This window comes from Cajanus cajan, chromosome 8 (assembly GCF_000230855.2).
Source record: "Cajanus cajan strain Asha chromosome 8, NIPB_CcT2T_4, whole genome shotgun sequence".
Lineage (NCBI taxonomy): Eukaryota > Viridiplantae > Streptophyta > Magnoliopsida > Fabales > Fabaceae > Cajanus > Cajanus cajan.
In genome coordinates this window covers 43,825,849-43,840,896 of record NC_138524.1, presented here as the reverse complement: position 1 = coordinate 43,840,896, position 15,048 = coordinate 43,825,849, and positions in this window count along the sequence as shown.

Below are 15,048 nucleotides of genomic sequence, written 5' to 3'. Positions count from 1 at the left end.
TTAGGTTGAGTATCATATGAACATGTTTTTTGATTTTTGAATCCACCTAAAGTTTTGTCATTTTATGTTTCCTATATTTTGTCAAAAAAAATTTCCATGTATGTGCCAAACACTTTGCATGATTACATGAACAAAAATTTATACCATATTGCATTCTAAGTGGGCGTGACATATAGGAGCCATCTAGGAGTCATTCATGCATGCTACTTAGTCCTAGCATGTTCTATGTGATTTTGTGATTTCCATGTGTAAACATTTTCTTGCACATGCATAACCGCCCACTCTCCCTTGCATTCTCACTTGATTTGGTCAATTTTGTATACCTAAAGAAACCCTAAAAGAATCTAAGAGGTGGCTGGAAAATTGTGCAAACAACTTGTACTAAATAGTACAAATCAATTTCCACTCAAAAGATTCCCTAAAACACCTCTAAAAACTTGCCACTTGTCTTCATCTCTCTCTCCAAAAAATTTGACCTAATTTTACCACCCACAAGTGCAAAACCTAAGCAACAAATGGGCTGAACATTTAAAAAAAATTGGACCCAAGGAATCTCAAGAAAAAATTGACGTGAAAAGAAAAGAAAGAAAAGAAAAGAACAAAAAAAAATTTGGACCAAAAAGGACTTGTTGCTAGACTTGTGGACTTGGACCTTTACCTAAGCATTTGGAGTTGGACTTGTGACATTTTTGGACTTATTTTGGGACCTTAATATTGGCTGGACCGAATCACTAAAAGACTTAATCAAGTGAGCTTAAACACTAATCCATTCTAGTGCCTTTCTAGGATTAATCTTTTGTGTGCTTCCTTTTGTGATTGAGTCTTAATTTTTAGTTTGTCTTTTCTTTGACCTCTTTTGTTTTGTCTTCATCAATTCCCTCTGAGTTTAGCCTTCCTAATTGTGCTTTTTCAGTTTTATTTTCTTGGACTCTTGCTCTTGGGTTGGTTTCATTTTGTTTGTAGGTGAAGAACCACTCTAGCCAACTTTCACACCTTTGGTGGATTTGAGTGGAGGGGTGAACCGAATCCAAACCTAGTCTTTGGAGGGATTTACACCACGCCAAAAGGAGTGATCAAATACTTGGAGAGGACTAACAAGTTTGCTCTTTGTGAAGGAACCCAAGTGGAGGAGTTTGAAGACCTAATTTTTTGTTTTTCATAATTTTGCTTGTTTTTCTTTGCTTTCGGCCTAGTGTGTTTTTTTTTGGGCCTTTGGTTTCATTCTTTTGGTTTGTAATTTGGCCATTTCTAAACCTCTTAAATTTGGTTTTAGTTCGTGTAGTTGAGGGTGATTTTAAAACCTTCACCTAGGACCTCGACTAGAACATGTTTTAAGTGCTTTTCTTTGCATGCTTTATAGCTTTTGGTAGTATAATTGTTAGGAATTTTAACTTAGCTCCAATTTGCGTTTAGAAGGCTCTTGCCTACTAGGAGTAACGTGCACACACTCACCTTAATTGTGCCAACTTGTTTTTGTAAGAAAAGTGGGAAAGGGCTTTGTGATTTTTACTTGAGAAGGCTTGGTTTTTAAGTGATTCTTTGTAGTCCACCTCCCTTTGAAAGTTCACTTTGTACACTTAGGCCTTTTCCTACCTATCTTGCACTTTGAAAACCTTTTTGTGAAAAACATTTTATCACTCACTCTTTGTGAAAACTTTTCTAACTCCTTTGAAAACAATTTGTGAAAACCTTTTTTTTTTATCAAAGATGAGTGATCATTCTAGTGTCCATGGTCATAAGTCTCGTAGTACTAGGTCTAGTGTTAGGGATGAACTTAGGGAATTGAAAGAGTACCTAAGAAAAAATATAAAAAGAGAGGAAGAATTAAGACAAAAAGAAAAAGAGTTTGAAAAGAATAATGAGGAAATAAGAAATTTACTTGCAAACTTAGTTGAGAGGAGAGAAACTAGTAGATCCAAAACTAGGGTTGTCTCAACTAGGTATCAAAATCAAGAAAAGAAAATAAAATAGAAAAAAAAAATAAAGAAAAGTATAGAAAAAGTTCAAGAGTGGTTAGCAAACGAAAAACAACCAACACTCTTAGAGAGGAGTAAGGAGGATAATTTTTCTTCCTGTCGCCACCCGCTGAAACGGACCTTGGCATTCGCGACGATGGTCGGACTCTTTTTAAGTTTTGGAAAAATGATGGATTGTTAGAACGACTTATTCTCAAACTGAGACCTCGTCGAACTAACAATTTTATTAAATGATTCACCAATCCATGTTAATCCCAAGCGGGACCCTCCATGGATTAGTGGTTTTCGCAAAAAGAAGGGTTCTTGGAGTCGCCACCAATGTTTTACTCAAAACATTGGAAAAAGGGATAAGGCAATTGATTTTCGCAAATCAACCTTGGCCATTACAACCAGAGTTGGGTAAGGGAGTCGGTTACGTGCGGGGAAGGTGTTAGCACCCCACAACGCCCCTTTCGGGTTCCCTATGACGGATTATTTTATAAATAACAGTGTAAAATTACTAAATTACCCCTATTTATTAGAAACGACTATGAATAAGATATCTAGATGATGAATAATTTAAACATGCGATGCAACAATCAGAAAGCAGTAAAAGAAGGGATTTTGGAGAAGAAACCTTTGAAGCGTGCTTTTATATATTCAAATGTTAGGAGGCTTTTTGGCGCTCCCTCCCACTACACGCTCGCTCGCTCCTTCCCTAAAAATTAATCTTTACTATGGAAATCAAAAAGATTTCCCTTCGACTAGTTCGAATTCTCAAGCTAAATGCTCAGAACTCAAGAACTTCGTCGGATCGGCTCTCAGAGAGAATTCTAGGGCAGAACACTGCTCAAAAACCCCAGAATACTCAAGAAGAGAGTCCAAGAAGTGTGGAAAAGTGTGGAATGACGTCCAAATGACGTCCTATATATAGGAGTGAGGCGCAGTACGGCCTCTGACATCAATACGACCCGTACTAAAGTTTTGAACTACAGTACGGCCGTATTGAATTCAGTACGGCCGTATTGAAGTTCAAAAACTTCAATACGGCCGTATTGGTTTCAGTACGGCCGTATTGTAGTTCAAAATGTGCAGTACGGCCGTACTGAACTCCAAGGAAGCCGTATTGAGCTCTGTCGCCACCCGCCGAAACGGACCTTGGCATTCGCGACGATGGTTGGACTCTTTTTAAGTTTTGAAAAGTGGTGGATTGTTAGAACGACTTATTCTCAAACTGAGACCTTGTCGAACTAACAATTTTATTAAAATGGTTCACCAATCCATGTTAACCCCAAGCGGGACCCTCCATGGATTAGTGGTTTTCGCAAAAGGTAGGGTTCTTGGAGTCGCCACCAATGTTTTACTCAAAACATTGGAAAAAGATTTAAGGCAATTGATTTTATAAATCAACCTTGGCCATTACAACCAGAGTTGGGTAAGGGAGTCGGTTACGTGCGGGGAAGGTGTTAGCACCCCACAACGCCCCTTTCGGGTTCCCTATGACGGATTATTTCATAAATAACAGTGTAAAATTACTAAATTACCCCTATTTATTATAAACGATTATATATTAAATATCTACATGATGACGAATTTAAATATGCAACAATCAGAAAGCGGTAAAAGAAGGGATTTTTAGAGAAGAAACCTCTTGAAGCGTGCTTTTTATATATCAATGAAGTTTAGGAGGCTTTTTGGCGCTCCCTCCCTCTACAAGCTCGCTCGCTCCTTCCTAAAAAATAATTTTTGACTATGGAAATCCAAAAGATTTCCCTTCGACTAAGTTCGAGACTCAAGCAAATGGCTCGTGACTCAAGAACTTCGTCGGATTGACTCTCAGAGCGATTTCTAGGGCAGAACACTGCTCAAAAACCCCAGAATACTCAAGGAGAGAGTCAAAACTGTGTGAAAAAGTGTGGAATGACGTCCAAATGACGTCCTATATATAGGAGTGAGGCGCAGTACGGCCTCTGACATCAATACGGCCCGTACTGAATATTTGAACTACAGTACGGCCGTATTGAATTCAGTACGGCCGTATTGAAGTTCAAAAACTTCAATACGGCCGTATTGGTTTCAGTACGGCCGTATTGTAGTTCAAAATGTGCAGTACGGCCGTACTGAACTCCAAGGAGGCCGTATTGAGCTCCAATCTTCCCACATCCTTATTTTAAGCTACTCTAAGACCTCTAAACCTACAGATAATCATCCTAGGGTCTTCTAGGAGTCCTTCTGGCTGACTTTCCATTGATCTTTGATAGTCTTCGAGTCTTACTTCCGACCCGGACAATTTTAGGGGTCTACAGCTGCCCCCCCTTTACTTAGTCAAACGGCTTTTTGGTATACCGGTTGACAAGTAAAGGAGTTGACCCAATTGTCCGGGGAATAAGCCATCCTTCCGACTTGTAGTGTCTTCCGGTGGAAAATTGTTGAGTAGCCTCTCCAGGTTGAGTATTAGTCGTCGCCTCTCCAGGCTAGCGTGAGTCTTGCCCTCTCCAGGGTTGCGTACCTCTTTGCTTCTAGTCACTTTGGTAGCGTGAGTCTTGCCCTCTCCAGGGTGAGTATTAGTCGTCGCCTCTCCAGGCTAGCGTGAGTCTTGCCCTCTCCAGGGTTGCGTACCTCTGTGCTTCTAGTCACTTTGGTAGCGTGAGTCTTGCCCTCTCCAGGGTGAGTATTAGTCGTCGCCTCTCCAGGCTAGCGTGAGTCTTGCCCTCTCCAGGGTTGCGTACCTCTGTGCTTCTAGTCACTTTGGTAGCGTGAGTCTTGCCCTCTCCAGGGTGAGTATTAGTCGTCGCCTGTCCAGGCTAGCGTGAGTCTTGCCCTCTCCAGGGTTGCGTACCTATGTGCTTCTAGTCACTTTGGTAGCGTGAGTCTTGCCCTCTCCAGGGTGAGTATTAGTCGTCGCCTCTCCAGGCTAGCGTGAGTCTTGCCCTCTCCAGGGTTGCGTACCTCTGTGCTTCTAGTCACTTTGGTAGCGTGAGTCTTGCCCTCTCCAGGGTGAGTATTAGTCGTCGCCTCTCCAGGCTAGCGTGAGTCTTGCCCTCTCCAGGGTTGCGTACCTCTGTGCTTCTAGTCACTTTGGTAGCGTGAGTCTTGCCCTCTCCAGGGTGAGTATTAGTCGTCGCCTCTCCAGGCTAGCGTGAGTCTTGCCCTCTCCAGGGTTGCGTACCTCTGTGCTTCTAGTCACTTTGGTAGCGTGAGTCTTGCCCTCTCCAGGGTGAGTATTAGTCGTCGCCTCTCCAGGCTAGCGTGAGTCTTGCCCTCTCCAGGGTTGCGTACCTCTGTGCTTCTAGTCACTTTGGTAGCGTGAGTCTTGCCCTCTCCAGGGTGAGTATTAGTCGTCGCCTCTCCAGGCTAGCGATGATTTTGTCTCCACAGTCCACGATGCTGCTTCGACGATTGTTTTTTATTTTCGTGCCACTGAGGGCTGGATAACGCAGGGATCCGTCTAGGGGATGTGCAGTTACTCATAGGTTCTTGTGTCCCAACTTTCCATTGCGTAGTTGGTACCCATTGAGGAATTTCTGTTTCCTTGGGGTGTAGACACGAAGATGCTCTTTTTGAGGTGAGCGATGCCTTATGATTGGCTGACGTCCTTTCGACGATGGTGGAGTATCCCGGTTATCCTTATTCGGGTGACTCTTTTTGATTTTCTAGTTTTATTGCCTCTGCGTAGGCTGTTATCCACTAGGGGATTCTGTCGTATGATTTTGATTAGCCTCTTCTGTTAGGCGGATCATCTTGACGCTTGATGTTTGGCTGAGAGCCGGATTCCACTTGGGGAATGATTATTGATCTTTTGATTTATTTGCTTTTAGGGATGCCTCTTAGTAGGCGACTGGGGATTTAAAGTTCTTATGTATTTCAGAGTATTATTTAGAAAGCCTCTTCAGGCTTAGCTTCACCCATTGCTTGAGTTGGAAAGCTCTCTTCCACTAAGGAAATTTAAGTCCTTTCGACTTAGATATTCTGTTTGGATGATCAAGCCTCCCTTGGGGAATCTTGCTGATCTTGCTTTGATAGCTTTCACTGGGGAATTTGGTCCGAGCGTGGAAGCTGAGATATATCTGGGGAGTATTATTTCGGCAAGCCTCTCCAGGCTCAATTATTCTGAGAGAGTATTATTTCAGCAAGCCTCTCCAGGCTCAATTATTCTGAGAGAGTATTATTTCGGCAAGCCTCTCCAGGCTCAATTATTCTGAGAGAGTATTATTTCGGCAAGCCTCTCCAGGCTCAATTATTCTGTATAATTTTTGGATTTTCTGTTCAGCCCAAGAGTGCAAGTTGAGATGTCTCTTGGGGAGTATTATTTCGGCAAGCCTCTCCAGGCTCAGTTATTTTGTACAATTGGGGAGTATTATTTCGGCAAGCCTCTCCAGGCTCAGTTATTCTGTATGATGAGGGAGTATTATTTCGGCAAGCCTCTCCAGGCTCAGTTATTCTGTACAATGCGGTTGATTTTCTGAATTTTCGCCTTTTTTGTCGTTTTGTTTGACTTTTTCTGTATTTTTGCCTTTTTTGTCATTTTTTGGCTTTTTCTGTCGATTTGCGGCTTTTTCTGTTGACCGTTGCCATACACAAGCAATTTTTCCTATTTTTCTATTTTATGCAATTGCCTCATGAAGAGGTCTTTGAAAATTTCTTTGTGGCTAATACGGCCATATTCATTTCAGTACACCCGTATTGAGTTGAAAATTTGTTCATAACCCTATTTTTAGTACGGGTGTACTGAACATGATACGGGCGCATTTGTTTTTTCTGAAGTTTGATTTATTTTTTTTTATTTTTTTTTTTTTTATTTTTTTTTTGAATAAACAGAGAATAAGTGATCTTCCATTACACCTATCATCTGTATGCATGTATGCGGTATGATGCACCTAATTCTATTTGATTCATTTTTCAAAAGAATTAACCGATGCGTTTCTCTGTTTGGATTTTGCCATTCCTCTAGACGGGCTGTGCGTTGTCGATTTCTGTAACTGAGGAATGATGTGTGTTATATTGAGATGGGCGTCATCAACCCAGTGATCCTTCTCCTCCTTTAGAAGACGTGTCAACCCTCCTATTGACCACTATATCTCCATGTTTCCACTAGATTATCCTAAAATTGTTTGGGACAAGAGAGAAAAGAAGGGAAAAATATTTTTTGTTCTGAAGTTTGTGTTTGAGGGGATTTATTTTTTCAAAAATGGTTTTTGTAAGAATGGTTGGCCAAGGTAGGCTTATGTGTTTAGGTTTGTTTGTTTAAACACTTATAAAGTTAATAAAATCTTGTTTATTGACGTTATGATTTTGACAACTTAGATAGCTTCCCTTGAACCTTTCTTTTGAATTCGGTTCATGGTACCATCATGGATTTCTTTTGTTTGTTTTTTTTTTTATTGTCCTTATTTTTGCCTAAAACACCCTTTTGTGGCGTCTTAGCGGACTTTTGTTTTTGTTCATTTTTGCAACCCTAACTTTTGCCTAGGTCACCCTTTCATGGGATTCCTAGCGGGTCTTTTGCTCTTATTTTTGCGCAGCCCCCTTTTTGGGTTTCCTGCCGAGCTTCTTTTATTTTAAGGGATTTCTTTTTATTCATGATGGCACTTGTCGAGGCCAAGGGAAGGTGCTCCAAGTTGTCACACACACTTCCACATAAAAATGATGCGGGTTTATTATTATTAAGACGATTTTAACCTCATTTATGTTTATTCAAACAAGGTTAAAAATAATGTGGTTTAGAAATTTATTGTAAGCAAGAAGAGAAGCAATAAGAAATAATAAAGAATGATTTTATTATAATCATAGTGGAAACATGTGCCCTATCAAGGCTCGGGGGTCGGGCTGTCCCCGAGGAGTAATCTCTAACAGTCATCAGGTCTATACATCCCTATCGGAAGGAGAAGAGCACTTGATGACGACGACCGGCCTTGACGCTTGTGAACCGGCCTTCCTAAAGATCTGGCTTAAAGAACGTCGAGAAGGATCTTGGTTCCTCTTCGTCCTTTGATCTTTATTAGGGTTGTATCCTAACCCTTGCTTCCCCGGATTATCCTTGATAGTGGGTAGCTGGGGAATTCCTTGGGAATCCTTGCCAAGTCCTTGTCTCGGCAAGTATCCGTTCTTGGTGAGCATGTAGGCTACCGTCTTCATTTCTCGGGGAAACGTTTCAACATTGGCACTTTCCAATGCTTGGAAGGCGGTCTCTAGATTTTCCTCCTCGGATTCTTTATTTTCCTTTCCTTTATTCTTGGGAGATTTTATCATGAAGATCATTGGGAGTGTAGATCCTGCCACTCCTAGTCATGCCCCCAAGTCCAGCGATGTTAGAGAAATCGCTGTCGGCAGAAAAATGGATGTCGTATATCCATGGCACAGCCTTATTTGATTCGTAGGGAAAAGGCCTTGGAGTAGTGATCCTTAACGGTGTCGGACCTTCCCCTTTGTTCGTCTTGATTACCAACAACGAAGTTGTCGTGTGCTCGCTTGGCGCAGTTGTTGGTTTTGCATTTGATAACAAATGGCGTGCGATCCACTCTTTGATTATACGCATCGATTAATTCTTTCTTTTTATTAATGTTTATTATTAAATTACTTGGAGAGATGTATGCAAATGAATGACTATGAAATGCAAAGGCAATTGAGAGATTTCATAAATCAAAAACTTGATTTCATTGATCATAGAAAGTGTACAACTTATCATACAATGTTTTGAAGCAATTTTTTACAATATGAGAAAAGCCGATAAAAACCCACAGGCGGGTTCATTTTTCTTCTCCATTCGTCTTCGGCTTCCTCCACATGACGTACCATTGCTTCAACTTGCATATGGACGGCTTGGCTCATATCATCACTGATCTTCTGAGCGTCCTTCGCCTTTTGAGTGTGATAGTTGATCATGGCCTGCAGTTCGTTAAGCTCGTCTTCGGCTCGATCCTTCTCCTCTCGGAGTCTAGCCATCTGTGCTAGTCCTTCCCTTTCTCTCTTGCGGAAATCAGAAAGGCTTGCGGTTTGTTGTTGAGCAACTTCCCGCCATTGCTGGGCATCGGATCGAGTCAAGAGCAGATTGTCTTGCATGTCCTTGATCAACTGTGCCCGCCTTGCATGTTCGGCTTCAAGGTGTGCTATCTTTGCGTTGACTTCTTGGAGTTGACTACTCGGTTCAACCTTTGGCATTTTGGATGCCCGAGTAGCCTCCTCATTGAGGTTAGCACACTCATCCTTGAGCCGCTCTATCTCGTGGTCTTTCTTCTTGCATTGCCTTTGTAGACCATCGATGACGAAACTAGATTCTTCATTTTTCTCTTCAAGAACTCTCATTTGAGCTCCCATAATTTCCAGCTTCTTGGTCAAGGCGTCGACTTGTTCTTGCATTATCCTCCTTGTAGTTGCGGTTACGCAAGAGGTGGATGGTTGGGACACCCCTCTCTCGCTCCTCCATATCTCGTAGTCGGTGGAGGCGGATACCCGAGGCTTTCCAAGCTCTCGATCTCCCTCATAGATTGGTTTCTCCCACGCTCTAATGACAGCGTGCATATCCCTCTGATGCTTGGAATCAAAGGAGAAACACAACCCTCCAAGCTCCTCTTGAACAGGAACAATCTGAGTCCTCATAAGTTGTCTCATAACCAATCTAGGTGAGTAGGCTATGCAACCTCTGAGGCCCATCAATGGTATGCTTGGATAACTACCGCATCTTGTCAATACATTGCTCGGACGGAACCAAGGGCAAACCCACGTGAAGTGCTCAATACTCCACTGTTCCATCTCTTCCTTCCATTCGGAAGCATATCGGCGGCGTACGGGGATCTTCGAAAAACTTCTCAAAGGATCGGGCAAGGTCCCCAGGTGACTAGAAGCATAAAAGTGTGTGATGCCCCACACATACAACAAAGAGGTGCAGCATCGAATAGTCTTCCCTTGCTTCTGCTGAGATAGGTTGACAGAAAGCAAGGTGTCAGCAAGAATGGCAGGCACGGGACTCTTCATGTGTACGTCCCAAGCGAAGAAAGCGTCCATGGCAGCGTGGTCCACTGTGTTAGCGTGAAAGGGGAATAAGATCGTCCCAAACACGGCTAACGCTAGAGTCTTGTTGAAAGCTAACCAATCTCCCTCATCAGCCAAGGAAGAAAGGTGGTCTTCAATCATAGCAAGCTTCCAACCCCTGATACTGCCGTTCCCCACTAAAGCGGATGATCGTGATGGCAGTTTGACTTGAGTTGCGACCCTCTCTACGGCCACATGATTTCCATGGAAGATATAGACCCCTGCTGATTTGGGCCATCGTAGCATGAGCTCATACTCCTCGAGAGTAGGAACTAAGTCAAACTGGGGGAACTCGAAACAATGCAGATCAAGACTCCAAAAATGGACCAAGGCTCTCAGAAAAACTGGATCCACACAAATCTTCATCAAATCGAGAACTCGTCCATAAGATTTTTCAAACTCCAAACGAGCCTCTCGTGGCATCAAGGAACAGAGGTGATCCAACCTCTCGGCACGGTACAACAAGAAGTCCACTTTCTTCAACTGCCCTTGCATTCCCCTAGATCCCTCCATAATCTACAATAAAATGCATGATATGAGATGATGGTGGTGAATATGCATGCATAGTGTTTATTTAACTAAGCATTATCATGTTTTCGGAATGTTCCTAAGATGATGCATGATATTGCTTGGTTTGGATAAATAATATTTTTCTTTATTTTTCTTTTGGGTATATTTTTTTGTATTTTTTGGGTGAAAAGGGAAACTACCTATATGAATGTGATGAAGGTAGATGTTAACACCATGTAATGGAAGATTCTTATTTCTATTTATTCTTATTTTAAAAAGGGATGTTGTATGTTTAAAGAAATGCAATGTATGCTCAAACAATTTCACATAATCAATGCACAAACAATTCACTCATCCACGAACAGTCACGAGCGAATCACGAGGTAGGGGTATCCTGCAGAAAAGTGCATTTTCAAGGAGGTTCTAACTGTTCTCACTGGTCTGAGGCCCCCAAGGTGCCCCCATTATAGGGACCCAATTCCTCTCGTCGTAAGTCGATGGAAAGTTCCAACGCACTGTCGGACTTGAGTTCATGGTTATCACCTTGAGTGATGTTTTCCGACAACGGTCTACGAGCACCTATAGACCCATTCGACAACCGGCCGTACTAACATCCACTCCCTATGGCTTTCCACTCATGCCCCCGGGTATAGAGGGAACTGTTGTGTGCAAAGGTTTGTGTACAGTTTGTATTTCAAACAATTGCGAGAATTTAAACATACAACAGTTATTAAAAGCCATATAGATAAAACATATTATCATACAAGCGAGGGGTAATGAAGTAATTTTAAACTATTATTTTAGAAATAATCCATCACTAAATGGGACTGACTCTCGAAGCTTCCCCAGTGGAGTCGCCATCTGTCGCCACCCGCCGAAACGGACCTTGGCATTCGCGACGATGGTTGGACTCTTTTTAAGTTTTGAAAAGTGGTGGATTGTTAGAACGACTTATTCTCAAACTGAGACCTTGTCGAACTAACAATTTTATTAAAATGGTTCACCAATCCATGTTAACCCCAAGCGGGACCCTCCATGGATTAGTGGTTTTCGCAAAAGGTAGGGTTCTTGGAGTCGCCACCAATGTTTTACTCAAAACATTGGAAAAAGATTTAAGGCAATTGATTTTATAAATCAACCTTGGCCATTACAACCAGAGTTGGGTAAGGGAGTCGGTTACGTGCGGGGAAGGTGTTAGCACCCCACAACGCCCCTTTCGGGTTCCCTATGACGGATTATTTCATAAATAACAGTGTAAAATTACTAAATTACCCCTATTTATTATAAACGATTATATATTAAATATCTACATGATGACGAATTTAAATATGCAACAATCAGAAAGCGGTAAAAGAAGGGATTTTTAGAGAAGAAACCTCTTGAAGCGTGCTTTTTATATATCAATGAAGTTTAGGAGGCTTTTTGGCGCTCCCTCCCTCTACAAGCTCGCTCGCTCCTTCCTAAAAAATAACTTTTGACTATGGAAATCCAAAAGATTTCCCTTCGACTAAGTTCGAGACTCAAGCAAATGGCTCGTGACTCAAGAACTTCGTCGGATTGACTCTCAGAGCGATTTCTAGGGCAGAACACTGCTCAAAAACCCCAGAATACTCAAGGAGAGAGTCAAAACTGTGTGAAAAAGTGTGGAATGACGTCCAAATGACGTCCTATATATAGGAGTGAGGCGCAGTACGGCCTCTGACATCAATACGGCCCGTACTGAAGATTTGAACTACAGTACGGCCGTATTGAATTCAGTACGGCCGTATTGAAGTTCAAAAACTTCAATACGGCCGTATTGGTTTCAGTACGGCCGTATTGTAGTTCAAAATGTGCAGTACGGCCGTACTGAACTCCAAGGAGGCCGTATTGAGCTCCAATCTTCCCACATCCTTATTTTAAGCTACTCTAAGACCTCTAAACCTACAGATAATCATCCTAGGGTCTTCCAGGAGTCCTTCTGGCTGACTTTCCATTGATCTTTGATAGTCTTCGAGTCTTATTTCCGACCCGGACAATTTTAGGGGTCTACAAGCTCCAAGTCTCCCATTTCCTTATTTTTAGCTACTCTAAGACCTCTAAACCTACAGATAGTCATCCTATGGTCTTCTAGGAGTCCTTCTGGCTGACTTTCCTTCGATCTTTGAGAGTCTTCGAGTCTTATTTCCGACCCGGACAATTTTAGGGGTCTACAGCTGCCCCCCCTTTACTTAGTCAAACGGCTTTTTGGTGTACCGGTTGACAAGTAAAGGAGTTAACCCAATTGTCCGGGGAATAAGCCATCCTTCCGACTTGTAGTGTCTTCCGGTGGAAAATTGTTGAGTAGCCTCTCCAGGTTGAGTATTAGTCGTCGCCTCTCCAGGCTATACCAGAGTGCTCTTGACAACCTCACTGGCAGTTGCATACCTCCGTGTTCTTGACAACCTCGGGGTAGCCGAGTACCGCCTCTCTAGGCTATACCAGAGTGTTCTTGACAACCTCACTGGCAGTTGCATACCTCCGTGTTCTTGACAACCTCGGGGTAGCCGAGTACCGCCTCTCCAGGCTATACCAGAGTGTTCTTGACAACCTCACTGGCAGTTGCATACCTCCGTGTTCTTGACAACCTCCCGCCTCTCCAGGCTATACCAGAGTGTTCTTGACAACCTCACTGGCAGTTGCATACCTCCGTGTTCTTGACAACCCCGGGGTAGCCGAGTACCGCCTCTCCAGGCTATACCAGAGTGTTCTTGACAACCTCACTGGCAGTTGCATACCTCCGTGTTCTTGACAACCTCGGGGTAGCCGAGTACCGCCTCTCCAGGCTATACCAGAGTGTTCTTGACAACCTCACTGGCAGTTGCATACCTCCGTGTTCTTGACAACCTCGGGGTAGCCGAGTACCGCCTCTCCAGGCTATACCAGAGTGTTCTTGACAACCTCACTGGCAGTTGCATACCTCCGTGTTCTTGCACCTTTAAAAAAATTTTTGTGATTATAAAAGGCCTATGTGTACAAATTGAACCTTCAAGGGGAGGTGGACTACTAAGAGTCACTTAAAAACCAAGCCCTTTTCAAGTAAAAATCACTAAGCCCTTTTTACCTTTCTTACAAAACAATTTTTTTTTTGACACTACCAAGTGTGTGTGTGTGCACGCACCCCTAGTAGGTAAAGCAAGCCTTCTAAACGTTTTGGAAAGCAAAGTAAAAACCTAAACAATTATACTAGGAAAGCTAGAAAACATGCAATGGAAAGCAACTTAAAACATACACTAGTCGGGGTCCTAGTGAAGGTTTTCAAATCACCTTCTCTACACGCACTAAAATCCAAGTTGAAGAGGTTTAAAATGGCCAAAATTACAAACCAAATAAAAGAAATTAATGGCCTAAAAACAAGGTGGCCGAATGCAAGAAAAACCAAAGTAAACAAAAATTAGGTCTTCAAAGCTCTTTCTCTTTGGTTCCTTCACAATGAGCAAACGGTTAGCACCTCTCCAAGTGTTTACTCTCCTTTTAGGTGTAGTGGAAACCCTTCCAAAGGCTAGGTTGGGTTTTGGTTCACTCCTCCACTCAATCCACTAAAGGATTGCTACTTTGCTAGTTAGGTGTTTCACCTACAAGTCAATGAGAACAACCAAGAGCAAGAGTTCCAAAAAAATAAAAACTGAAAAGCACAATTAAGAAAGACTAAACTCAAAGAGATTTGAAGATGACAAAACAAAAGAGGCCAAGAAAGACAAGCAAAAAAAAATTAAGACTCAATCAAATAAAGCAAGCACACAAAGAATTCAACTTAGAAAGGCACTAGAATAGGTTTGGTGTTTAGTTCACTTGATTAAGTTAATTTTTGTATTTTTGTCCAGCCAAAAGAAAGTCCCAAATGATGTCCAAAATGTCCAAAGTTCAACTCCCAAATGCAAAGGTATTTGGTCCAAGTCCACAAGTCTAGCAACAAGTCCTTTTTGTCCAAGTATTTTTTTTTTTGTTCTTTTGTTTCTTGTTTTCTTTTTTTGGTCACGGCAATTGGATTTTTAATTGTCCTTGGGTCCGAAAATTTTTTTTGAAATTAGCCCAATTGTTGCTTAGGTTTTACACTTGTGGTTGGTCCAAAAATTAGGTTAAAATTTAGGAGTAAAAATTGATGACAAGTGGCGGCACTTGATAGGTCTTTTTAGGGAATCTTTTTAGTGGAAAATTGTTGTACTAGTTAGTACAAGTTGTTTTGCACCAAAATTTCCAGCCAGCTATTATATTCTTTTAGGGTTTCTTTTAGGCATACAAAGTTAACAAAATCAAGTGAAATGCAAGGGAAAAGTGGGCAGCAAAGATAGGCATGTGCAAGGAAGTATTTTTACACATGGAAATTCAACAAAAACAAGGAACATGCTAGGACTAGTTAGCATGCATGAATGACTCCTAAAAATGCAAGATATGTCACGCCCACTATATCATGCAAGATGGCATATTTTTTTCATATATTTCATGCAAAGTGTTTGGGCACATACATGGAATAAAAGTAGACAAAATATAGGGAACAACAAGTGACAAAACTTTAGGTAGATTAAAAAAACAAAAG